Raw genomic sequence first — 13,721 nt, 5'->3', positions numbered from 1 at the left:
CTTTTACCTTTGAAAATACAACTGAACCGGTCCCTAATCACCTGCACTTCATGGACAGGGCTTGTACCCTTTCTAAGAGTAACAATGAAACTATACATTAAACTGTGAATCCAGTTTTCAGTGTTACCCACTTACTGCCACCTAGATGTCTTTATCTGTTTACCATTTCAGCATGTGGTTAGCATGCACTATAAAGCTTATAGGCCAAGAGAACTAGACACACACTTCCTAATGGTTTATGAAAGAAGGAAAGAGATTGTGATGGGTACTCTAAGTAGGGAAAGGGAGCTGAAAAGGTATAGAACCAAAATAAGTCAGACAAGATTGGTCTGAGAATGAAGACAGGATGTGTGCTTTCACAGTTTGATCAGAGGCAATGGGAAGAGTATTTCTCAGAAAAATACTTTCCCTGAGTGTTGAATGTCGCCTAGAAAAATGCTATTTAAAGACATCGTGCCAGTTTTGGTTATGTACCTCTCTGTGTGTGATCTGATGTCAGTGAAAATGTAATATTGTGCTTATATTTTACTAATATTCAGTAAAATGTGACTTGTTTACTTATGTATAAATTTAAACACTTCTGTTTGCATTAATATGAAACCCTTTGGGAGAACAATAGTGTTTACAATACTGAAACCTATGTGAATATTATTAACACTTTTCAATATTAATTTAAATTCTTAGAAAGTTTGAATAATTTGGTCTTTATTAAATGTGTCTCTCAAATTATTGTCTTCATGGGAAAATAAATATGTGACTTGACTGCCTTGGTAGTCTCTTCTTAAACTGCACATAGCTGTAAAATTTCTTTGTCAGATTAGCATGTATTATGAGTATTTTTGTTGCCATTTTAATGCATGATGGTAAATAAAGGCACAGTACCCTGTTGTATAGTTTTTTTCCCACACCTTGGCCAAAAACCTGCATCAATGGGTTTGTATAATTAACAAGACTGTTGAATTATCAGATTTTGTAAATGAACACAATAAACATTATCCAAGACATATCAAGAGAACACAGTGATGTTTCTCTGCTTAAAGAGTGATTGTTACTGTTAGAGTTTTGTTGCTTTAGAAGGTTGACAGTTACAATTGTTTACTGAGATTTGAGATTTTTCCACACAACTTGTGCAGTACTCCCATATCTTCACTCCTCAGTCTCACAATTTGTCTCCACAGATGATAATTTCATGTGTTATTTAAATGTGCATTTCATAAGCAAACACGAATAAAGTACTTACCAGTTAATATACCATTTCAGACCCTTTCATCTGTGAAAATATTAACTTTATTATTATCTTCCATTTGTCAGATACTTCAAACCTTTTATCATAACTTCTCTGCCATGTATTATTTCTGTTTCCAGTGTAAGATAACCTTTCTAGGGACCTCTTTGGCTTGAAAATAAAGTAATTATTAAAAGTGGTGAATTACACACTTTTAAAAGGCATTCAGCTAGGCCTTGAGAAGGAAAATGGATACATTCCACTCCTTTTCAGACCTGATATGCAAATAATCCCATTATACTGTATGTAGAGAACAATACTATTTCACATTTTTAATTTCATTTCCCTTAGAATTTAGAAACCTTACAAAATAGAGCTAAGTGTATTTAGTTTTTTATGGCAGCTACCATGCATTGCACATAAGTGTCAGCAATTTATAGATTGAAGAAATAAACCACACAGACGGCAGAGGTAAGTTTCCAGAAAGACTTAGTGTAAAGGTAAAAAGTTTCTTGCTATCTTTGTTGTTAAACAAAGACATCCTGGGTTTTGGCATAAGTGTTAGGAAAAGGATGAAGAGTGTGCGTGGGGAATCTTATGGCCTGTGGAGTTGTAGTAATCCCTGAAGGTGTGAAGGGTGACTCTGTAGGACCCATGTTGGTAATCCCATCCACCTAAGAGACTGGCCACAGAAGGGTATAGTACAGAATACAGTTTATTTAGGTCATGGGGAAGTTAAGAGGGTAGTAGAGGCAGAGAGAAGAGAGGAGTCGAGGCTTGCCATGGGCACGTGGAGAGAGGGGGGTTAAAGGTACAAGAGCAAGAGATGGAGAAGGGGGAAAGCAGCCCCTTTTAGAGTGTCAGGTCATTGGGGCTGAGCTTACCTGGCTGTTGTCAGGTAACTGAGGGGTGGGGTTTACGGAATCCCAACAAACTTGCCTTAAAAACCATGATGATAGTTTTCAATTCATTTGTAAAATTGATGTCAGAAAAATTTGCAAATCAACTTGATAAATAGCAAAATGCTCTTTTAATGATTCGACAAGGTTTAGACTTTTTAATGTATAAGTTTTCATCTGTCATAATAACAGCACTTCATGTTGAATACTCTTGTAAAATTTATTTGCTTTTGAACATTGTAAGGTAGATCTTACACTGACAATAAGATATTATACTCATATACTCATGTATTAGGCATATGTTGTCTAATACACTGGCAGTCTGAATCATGGGTTAGTGCTTGAGTATATTTATCTGCTCTACACAGACTTGCTATAAGTAACATGTACTAATTTACAGAGTGTGAATAACAAGATATTTCATGCTTTTACATTACATTTTGAGAATGCTGTCAATACTGGGGTAAGTATATATACCATATATAAATTTATATTTACGTGGCATATAAATATAAATCAGTTTTCCAATAATGTGGCCAGTTATAATTATATAGGACATTATTTAATGATTTTCTAAGTAAATATATTTTGAAAAGTTAAATAGTTATTACTTTCTTCCAATGAACTGCATATGCTTTTGTATAAGTCAAGGTTTATTTAGCTAAAATGCAAGATCAATAAAGAATACTGGGTTAAAAGAGGTGAGATATGTTTATTAACTTGAATGCCTAAAATACAATGAGTTGTTTGTAAAATGTACTCTTCAACTTTTTCTACTTATGTTATATGCAGAGTAGATTGAGGCTAAAATTACACTCTATGGTTAATAATTCTCTAATTCTAGCAAATTCTAAAGATTAGTGTAGATTCATATTTTTTAAAACTAAATGGCTATCATCTAATGGAGAGATATGCACTGTATTCAGAAATTACTTACTGTAGATGTTATAATAACTGAAAATTAACCCTGCAATAGGTTGTTCTACTCTAGGCATGTGCTGTATAATATAGTGGCTGTGTATGAGTTACATGGGCTTTGTATTTAACAGTTGTTTAGCAGCATCAAATCTGGGCTTGGCATCATATCAATTTCATAAGTGCTTAACCCTTGAAGGAGTATGCTTTGCTTTTGAATAGTAATGTGGTCTTAAATGTTAGCAGCCTTAGTCATTTTTGAATGTGATTAGATGAGATCGTTCTGTCTTTGCTGTTGAGGAACTCATTCAGTGAAGGGAGGATCACTTGTTTGGTGTTTTCTCCCTTAAAACTCAATATTGTTCATCCTTAAAAAGATTTTCTCAAACAAATTTAGGGGAAAACAAACTGGGAAAGAGGAAGCATCAAAGACGTTGGCAACTTCTCACTTTTCTATACTATTGAGTCCTTGACTAAAGGAGTTGCGTGAGCATCTATTTGTTTTATTTGTATTTCTAGAGCTGAGGAGCCAACCCATGACCTTGTGCTTGCTAGGCAAGCACTGTACCTCTGAACTAAGTCCCTGTGTGAGCATTTTAGGAAAGACTGAGTAACTTGGGAGCAGTGCTTTATTCACGGCTAACTGTTGTTCCGGTCCATTGGACTGCCTTCATTTGTTTCTCCTGACTTCAGAGATTCTGAAGACTTACAAGATGTTTCCACCTTCCCATGTTATAGGAAGCTACAGTTGTCAGTCTGACACAAACTTGGCATGAGCTGGGAAGAAGAAACCACACTTGAAAAACTGTTAAGATCAGATTGGCTTGTGGACATGGCTGTGGGTCATTTTCTGAATTGATAATTTTCATGACCCACTGTGGGTAATGCCACCCTAGACAGGTGAGGCCTGGCCATGTAAGGAAGATAGCTGAGGAAGCTAGAGGGAACACACCAGTTCTGCTTTGGTTCCTGCCTTCAGGTTTCTGCCCTTGATGATGTACCTATAAACTGATATAAGACTTCTTTACTGTCTTTGGGTTTAATTGCTGGGAAGAGACTCCATGACTAATGTAACTCTTATAAAGAAAACTATTAGAGCTGGCTTAAAATTGGAGAGGTCCATCCAATATCACCTTTTGGGGAGAGTCCAGGGTGCTGAAGGCTGCACAGACCCTGGGAAAGCACTGCAGAGAGAGAGAAGGACTGGATCATAGGAGCACCTTAAGCTCCGAAAAACAGTCAGTTCCTGAAGGGATTTCCAGGGATTTTGAGTGTGGGCCACCAAGCCTGACTATTTTGATTTGTTTTTGAGACAGGAGTTCATTTTGGGTGCAGCCAAAAATTTCAACTTTTGATGACACTGCATTAAAACTTGAGGAAACAGCTTTGCAAGGTGACACACACATTTAGGCCTAGCTCATATGAGGCAGAGACAGGAGATCTGGGTTCAAGGCCAGCCTGGCCTAGAGAACAGCCAGAGGTACAGAGAAACCTGGTGTCATCAACAGAAGAGAACCAACTATGCAAAACTGTTCTCTAACCTCCACCTGGGTGCCCCTCTCATAAAAATAGCACATTCTGTGTGTTTTAAAGAATGTTTAGCAAGTTCCCAAACTTGTTCCTAGTGGACAGTGAAAACCTAATGCCTTCATGGTGAATTTGGGAGAATTTGGAAGAACACAAATTGAGAATATCAGAAATATAAAGACAGATTTTAAGGATTCAAGTTTGTTCATATTATTAAACCAGAATAGAAAGCTTACCTTCTTCTACCCTGTTTAACTTTTGGTTTTGTTGAGATGGCTCCGTGGTTAACGGTGCTTCTGTACTTCCAGAGACGGGCCAACTTCTATCTGGAAAATTCAGGCTGGGAAAGATCAACAACTTCAGTGCTGAAATCAAGGTAACTGCATTCAGAGAGATGGGATGGCTTCAGAGCTTTTTATTCCCTTTTAACGGAGAAAAATTTGGAGGCTGTCACCAGGTCCTGTTGTGTCTCGTGTTTTGAGATAAGGTCTCACTATGTAGCCCAGGCTGTATTGTACATCTCTGATGTAGACAAGGCTAGCCTCAACCTTACTGTGATTTTTCCTCTTCCTCTTGAACACTGGTATACAGAGAGATACCACCATAGATGGATGATTCTTTTTCCCATTGATGTTGTCGTTTGCTTTTGGTTTTGTTTACTGAAGATTGGTCTCCTAAGTTTCTGGATGGCTTCAGACCTCCTATATAGTTAAACATGAGGTGATTTTCCAAAATCTGATTTTTTGGAATGTTCAGGTTTAAATCCAGGGTTTCCTCCATTCAGGACAAGCACACTACTAACTGACACAATTTTGGTGTTTTCAAATATGACTTGGCTTTGTAGCCCACGTTGGCCTACAGCTCCCTGTGTCAGCCAGGCTGAATTCAAAACTGCAATCATCTTGCCTCTGCCTAAAAACAATACACAGGCTTATACCAAAGTGCCTAGTCGGTGGAAATATCTTATTAGGATCCCAGTTTTGAATATTTTTGAAAAGCAAAGCATTTTAGAATTTTGTAAAGCCTTAAACCTCAGTCCCTATCACTGTGGGAGAACGGAGAGATGAGCTTGTTTTGTTAAGTGTATTCTGATCATAAAGGGTTAAATGATATCTTGCCAACTCTTCCTGTTTCTCATTTAAGCTTTTCTGTATCTCACCTTGTAATTAAATAATTAACGTGGCAGATGTTTCCATAGGTTCATGTCCACCATGGTTTGTAATGCTATAATGTGCTCATTTTCTCTTTCTCTATGCCTCCTGGATTTTTACTGTTCTATTTCATGCGTGCTTATCTGTCAAGCTCCTTGACTTCAGTCATTCGGTGAAGGTACAGAAGCACTTAATAACAACTTTATTTGGTTGATGGCATCCATACATTTAAACGTCATATATGAATCAAGTACAAAGAGAGGTATGTGTCTAGACATATGGACTTTCCTTGGGCAAAAGAAATCTCTTAAGAAGACTGACGAATGCCATATATTATCTCAAAAGCAGATCCAATTGTCTGTCCCTGTTGACAAAGGACAACAAGATGCAGTTACTGTCTGGTAAGGTGATAACTCTAATCTGTTCAATTCTTTCAAAGATTTCAAAGCCTATTTCCTCCTGCTCAATCAGATCACACCTAAAGGACAGAAGGAAGGGGAACCACGGATAGACATTAACATGTCAGGTTTCAATGTAAGTGTAGGTACCCTTCCAGTTCTAGCTTTTACCATTGTTTGTTTCTTTTTTCCCTCCTCCGTATGGTTGAGACAAACTCTTGTTCCTTGGTGCCATCCATAATCTGGTACATACAACAGGCTTGTGTTAGCCTCAGAGGTCTGCCCGCCTCTGCTTTCTATGCATTGTGTCTAAAGCTGTGTGCAGCCATCCCCAAATAATTTTGTGTAAAACTCTATCAAAATTTTTATGTAACTTCATGTAGTAGTGTTGAGACTTTTAGTAGTTTTTTAGAGGATATAACTCACAGGAGAGAAAGTATCCTGAATTATTTTGATAAGTCTTGAGTCTCATGATTTTGATGGTACTGGATTTTGTGAACGACAGACATTCAAAGTGTGTGGGGAAAGAGGCAGTTCCCCTGCCTTCTTCCCCAAAGTAGGGGGTTTAGCCCATTTACCCCTTTAGGGCCACTCCATGCTTTAAGGGGACTGTGAGAACTTGTCCTTTTGTGTAATTATATTAATTACAGTCATGCTCAGAGGTGTGTCTCCAAGTTCATATGAAATCAAGCTGAGTTTATGGTCAACATGAACACCAAATTCTCCCTGTTTGATGTGTTTCTATTATCCCTTTGAGTCAGCCCCAAAATTTCATCCAAGATTCCCCTCCTGGCTCTAGAATTTGGTCTGTCTTCTTGGAATTTAAATCCCTTCAAAATACGCCTTATCTCTTTCAGAGTGCCCCAAATCCTCTTTCCCCCTTCATACAGCTGTCTTGGACTTTTACAAACACTTCCTCCTTTTTTTTTTAAGATTTATTTTTATATTTTATGTATGTGGGTACACTGTAGCTGTCTTCAGACACACCGGAAGAGGACATCAGATCCCGTTATAGATGATTGTGAGCCACAATGTGGTTGCTGGGAATTGAACTCCGGACCTCTGGAAGAGCTGTCAGTGCTCTTAAACACTGAGTCATCTCTCCAGGTCCCCTTTCAGTTTTTTGAGACAGGTTTCTTTGCATAGCCCTGGTTGTCCTGAAACTCAATATGTAGACCAAGCTGGCCCTAAGCTCATAGAGATCTGCCTGCCTCTGCCTGCCTCTGCCTCCTGTGTGCTGTGATTAAAGGCCTGTGCCACGACCATCCAGCCCAAATATCCCTTTGAAACTAAACGCTTGCTTGCAAGATTTTTTTCAGATACATTTGTTAAGTAAATAAATTAAGGGTCTGGGAGAGATGACTCAGCTGTTGAAAGTGTTTGTTGCTCTAGCTGAGACCTGTTTCCAAGCTCACAACCTGTAACTGCAGATCCAAATCCAAATGCCCTCTACTTCTGTCTAGACATTTGGGGGTAAGATGAGGAAAAGCTTTTCTGGAAATAAAATATTTTTTGAAGCTATCCAAATTTAAAGTAAAATTTTCAAAGGAATGTGGATGAAAAGTTGGGTAAGGGTTTTTCTCCCTCAGCATTTTGCCTTTGGAGGCAATCTCAATAACATGCTTTATTCAGTTCTTAGATGTATTCTGGTGCCACCTTGTGGATTCCAAAGGTACTAAATATCCATGCCTAGTGTTTTTGCTTTCAAAATCAATTTTATAAGTACCATGTGTTTGCTGAAAGTACTATCCATTACCCATCCAAAGATTGAATCGTAGATCCAATGTGTGCGTGCATGCTTGCAAGATAGATCAGGTTTTCTTGTTCTGTGTGCATCTGTGAGAAACACACACACACACACACACACACACACACACAAAATGGAATAATGCAATAAGACTATCTTTGTGGTAAAATAGTCTACCTCTTTCATAATTATGGAAACAGCGCTTTTTCAATGATGTGCAAAGTCTAATTCAATGTGTTAAATGTCTTTCTCTGTGGTGCTGATGACTGAGACTGAGTCCATACTTATCACTGAGCTCTATTCCCAACTCTGCCTTCCAAATATTTCTAAACACATTTTAGCCAAACTCAAATTGTTCCATAACATTTTGTTTTTCTCCCTAGTTTAAAACTTTGTTTTTTTTTGTTTTTTTTTTTTTTTTTTTTTTTTTATTTTAAAAAGATTCATTTTTTAAGTATAGTGTTGTGCCTGCAGGTATGCGTACCCACCAGAAGAGGGCAGCATATCTCGTTAGAACAATTTCTTTTTAAATATTACTTTTATATTGAAGAACTTTATTTCACAAAAATAAAGATAAATGTACAAATTTTAAGCATTTTTGCATGAAAGTATACAAATACATTTTGGTTATTGCTTTGTTTCTTTGAGGTTTGATAGTGTGCATTAAGATCTTACTAGGTACAATGAACATAAAGTACATGTAAAAGAGGATGTAGCCTGGAATTAATTAAAGTCTGCTTGGGTGCCAGGAATGACAGCCAGGAGGCCATCAAGGCACCAGTCCTGGGTGGTAGCCTGCCAGCCCAACCAGTTTTGAACCCCTTTGGGACTATGGGAGACTCAGCCTGTGTCTACTCAGATTCCAGCAGCCACATCTCGGCTTAGGCTCCCTGCTCACTTGGTACACACAGTGAGGTGACTTGAATCTGATGATGGTGTACCACCACTCATCCACCCACCGACCACTTTCGGGTTCCAGAGACTTGGGTGTATTTCTCACAGGTCTGGGACCAAACTCTTCAGCTAGAGATAACCCTGAACATAGAAAGGGGTTGAGGTGGGATTTAGGTTGGCAGGGACATATCTGTCCAGGAGAGCTAGCTGCCTTGCCCAGAGATATTGAGACAGCCCAGAAACTGGGTAGCCTGTTCCCCAACCCTGATTTTCTCTGTTTAACACTGGGAGGTGGGCTTGGGAGTGCTGTCTGGAATGGTAGCTGCTCCAGAGCCTCAAAAAAAAAAAAAAAAAAAAAAAAAAAAAAAAAAAAAAAAAAAAAAAAACCTCTGAACTTGAGGACCAAGACCTGAACCCCCACCACACTCAGTTAGCAGCCAGGCCAGCACAATTGGGACCTACCCAATGATCCAGCCTTTGCCTGCTTGAACCTGCCCCCAAGGGTACCCACTAAAGCTCACAGCCCCTTCTCTTCTTGAGGGTGCTGACTCTCAGTCTCTGAGCATACTCTAGGTTCTAGGTCAAAGCTGACTGCCAAGAAGGCCCTCCCAGGATGATCCTGGACTGGTAAGGCATCAGGGAGGTGAAATCAGTCATGGCAGAACTCAGGCCAGAGGGGAAGTTGGAACACCCTTTGTGGATAGGGAAAAACTCACTCAGTCAGGAGGAACTAGGCCCAGCTCTGGCTTCCCACCTGGCAGCAGGAGGATCTGCAGGGGACCCAGGGCAATGGGTGGGCTGCTTGCTGTGTGTGCCTGTGAGGTTTCAGGTTTCCCAGGCCTGAGCCCCAACTCACCTTGGATAGGACAAAAAGGGTCCCGAAAACCTTCGTCTATTTACCCGGGAAGCAAAGGTCGGTATCTCAGGTAGCCCTCAATATGACTTCTGTCAGAAGATGTCCCAAAATGTCATCTAGTCATCCTTCAATCTCTGATGCCACAGAGGAACCTGGCCACACACATGCACAATATCCCAAGAAGGCCGCCTGGTACCCTGAGCTGAATTCAAGTACATACCCAAAGAAAAATGGAATATTCCAACCCAACCTGTCCCCTTGTATACCAGGCCCTGTTGTTCCAGCCCGAATTCTAAGAACCTACTAAGAATTGCCAGGCAGCTGAGCAACCCAGCAAACAATAGAATCTAATTCCAGTTCAGCCACAATCTCTCTCCTCTCAGTAACATTCCACACTTCCTCCACCGCACCCCACACCTTCAGCAATCACCAGGCCACACTCTGGGGACACTTTCCTTTCTGTCCCAATCCAAAATCTAGAAGTCAACATCACAGGAGGATCCATCTTTCTGTGTCCCCTGCATCTCTCTCCAAACACACACACACACACACACACACACACACATATAAACACATATAGACACAAACACCTAACTACCTGACTACCTACCTATCTACCTACCTACCTACTTACCTATGCTCCTACTCTTTCTGCCTCTAGCTAACCATTATATACAACAACAGCCACAGTTTCCAGGGCAGATGGCAATCTCTGGGTACAAGATGATGTAAACCATGTTCCTTTGGAAAATGCTTCTCACTATCCAAGAGAAGCCTTCATTGAAGGGCACTGAGAGTCTGCAGAGGTCCACCACCTCCCCTACCCCATGCACTGCCTAGGTCTTAAGTCACAGCTGTTGAAGGAAGACCCCTCTAAGAGCCTCCAAGACACAAGCCCACCAGTGCCTTCCAATTATCCATCCCGACCAAGCTGCCTGGAGGCATCTGCTCTGATGCAACCAAGAGAGCTCTACCCAGGCAGGCCTGCTTTGAGTTCTCAGAGATGCAAGGCCTGGAACCCCAAATCGGCCACCTTACAAGTTGTTGTTAAGCAATTTTCCCATCCACCAAGACACAAGGCCAAGGGGCAACAATTCCCCTTACAGCCACCTGGGACCTTTGTACACCCTTACTCAGCCTAGCTACCCCCTGGGGATATAGCCTTAAGAATTGCCTCTATATCCAAACCTGTCCTTCCCAGACAACACTGACCTCAAGGAAATAAGAAGTGCTACACTCTGAGACTTTGTTTCACCTGTTTCTAGGCCCTAGGTGCCTAGGTTCCTAATCAGGGGTCAGACACAGAACAAAGAGACTAACAGACACAGGAGGTGGGATGCAGGAGAGAAAAGGCAAGGGATAGACAGAGAGAAACACTGCACTTCAGGTGCTCTAAGATCCTAGACTTTGCATCTGTTAATTTGATAAGCATCTCTGTTCCTTCAGCAAAACCCTGGACAGGGCTGAGACAAGACAGCTAGGTGTCTTTTGACCCTTCACCCTGGCTGATCTCCCAGGATGTTAGGGAATGTGAGCTAGTCAGGAGAAGCCAGGAGGAGTACGCTGCCTGCTTGAGTGTCAGGAATCAGAGCCAAAAGACTATCAAGGCACCAGTCCTGGGTGGTACCCTGCCAGCCCGACCTGTTTTGGACCCCTTTGGGATTATGGCAGACTCAGGCTGTGTCTACTCAGATTCACCAACAGCCACATCTCTGCCCATGCTCCTTGCCCACTTGGTACACTCAGTGAGGTGGCTTGAATCTGATGATGGTGGACCACCACACTGACCACTGTGTGGTTCCGGAGACTGTCTGGAATGGTGAATGCTCCAGAGCCTCCAGGAAAACATAGGGGACTGAGAACGGTCTGGTGTACAGGGACAGGCTGGACAAGTTTTCCCAAGAGCACCCAGAGGCAGGCCTGGGTACAGATCTCTGTGTAGAGGAATCTCAGTAGTGACCCTGTCCAACCTAAGATGTCTGCCAGCCATCCTTCCCCTACTCAGGATCTGGGAGGCCGGGCTTCCTGAGTCCAGCGAGCCAAAGCGTGTGTCCCCTGCCCTGTCCTCAGGTCAGCTGGATGCTGCTGGCTCACCGGCCTCTCCCAGGGCCAAGTAGCCCTCAGGAGCCCCGAATCCTTTCTGTACAGCCAGGAAAAGAACTGCTCAGGAGCAGGCGAGCAGGCCTGCCGCCATGTTCAGAGATGCACAGGGACCTGCACACGGAATCCTGAAAATGATTCCAATTGATGGCAGTAGAGCAAGGCCAATGCTTACTGCTGGACAGCATGGAAGCTCTCCCACTGCCCTTTGCGGGGCAAAAAACGCTAACTGGCTACAAATGCCACCAACATGGCTGCCTGGCATGCTTAGGGCTTCCTCTACAGAGATGGGGCTCTCTGCAGGTCACTGGGGATCCCTGTGTCTTGTTGCTTGTGTGTGTGTGCACACAGGGGCATGCTTTCATGTACAGGAGCACGTGCCTCTGTGTGGGTGCACAGGGCCACTCTAGAGCAAGCTGAGTGGGGACTGTCTTAACAGAATATGGAGAATCAAAGGTGCTGAAGGGTGCAGGGACCATGGGAACACACTGCAGACAGGCAGAGAGAGAGAGAGAGAGAGAGAGAGAGAGAGAGAGAGAGAGAGAGACAGAGAGAGAGAGAGAGACAGAGAGAGAGACAGAGAGAGAGAGACAGAGAGACAGAGAGAGAGAGAGACAGAGAGAGAGACAGAGAGACAGAGACAGAGAGAGAGAGAGAGAGAGAGAGAGAGAGAGAGAGAGAGAGAGAGAGAGAGAGAGAGAGAGAGAAGGACTGGATCGCAGGAGCCCCTTAAGCTCAGGACACCAGCCAGTCCCTGAAGGGGCCCCCATGGGCCTGAGCGGCTGCTTGCAGGGCAGCCTAGGAGAGCCATATGGAACCCCCAGACCAATCTGGACCACAGGGGCGGAGCCTCAAAAAGAAACAAATGCTGGGACTTAAGACCAAGGGCTGATGCCCACCACACTCAAACTTGGTTCCCAGCCAGGCCAGCAGAACTGGGAATCCCCCAGAGATCCAGCCTTTGCCTGCTTCAACCTTCCCACAAGGTTACACACTAAAGCTGACACCATCTTCTCTTCTTGAGGGTGCTGACTCTCAGTCTCTGAGCTCACTCTAGGTTCTAGGTCAAGGCCGGCTGTCAAGAAGGCCCTCCCAAGATTATCCTGGGCAGGTAAGGCATCAGGGAGGTGAGATCAGTCACAGCAAAGCTCAGGCCATACGGGAAGTTGGAACACCCTTTGTGGATTGGGAAAAATTTTCTCAGCCAGTAGGAACTAGGCCCAACTCTGGGTTCCCACCTGGCAGCAGGAGGATCTGCAGGGGACACAGGGAAATAGGTGGGCTGCTTGCTGTGTGTACCTGTGAGGTCCCAGTTTTTCCTAGCCTGAGCCCCAACTCCCACTGGAGAATACAAGAAGGGTCCCGAAAACCTTTGTCTTCTTACCGGGAAACCACAGGTCTGTATCTCAGGTAGCACTCTATATGACTTCTGTCAGATGCTGTCCCAAAAAGTCATCCGGTCATCCTTCAATCTCTGATACCACAGAACCGCCAGGCCTAACACATGCAGAATCACCACGGCAAGATGCCTGCTACACTGAGCTGAAGAGAAGGACATGTCCTAAAAAGAATGGAATATTCCACAGCAACCTGCCTCCTTGACTACTAGGCCCTAGCCTTGGGACCCCTTCTAAGAACCTACTAAGCATCCCTAAACAGCTGAGCAACCAGGCAACGTTTAGGAGCTAATACCAGCTCCCTCACAATCTCTCTCCTCTCTCTAACACTCCACCCCACCCCCACCTCACCCCACACCTTCAAAAACCAGGAGAGAACATTCTGGGGAAACTTTGTCTCTCTGTCCCTCTCCAAAATCCCCAAGACACCATTAGAGTTAGACCCTTCTTTCTGTGTACCCCCTCCGCATACACACACACAGACACACACCCACACCCCCCCACACACAAACACACACACACTTACCTACCTGACTACCTACCTACCTACTTATGTTCCTCCTCTTTCTGCCTCTAGCTCACCAGTATATACGCAGTTTCCAGGGCAGTTTC

This window comes from Micromys minutus (assembly GCF_963924665.1).
Source record: "Micromys minutus genome assembly, chromosome: X".
Taxonomy (NCBI): domain Eukaryota; kingdom Metazoa; phylum Chordata; class Mammalia; order Rodentia; family Muridae; genus Micromys; species Micromys minutus.
Note: the sequence above shows the minus strand (reverse complement) of the source record.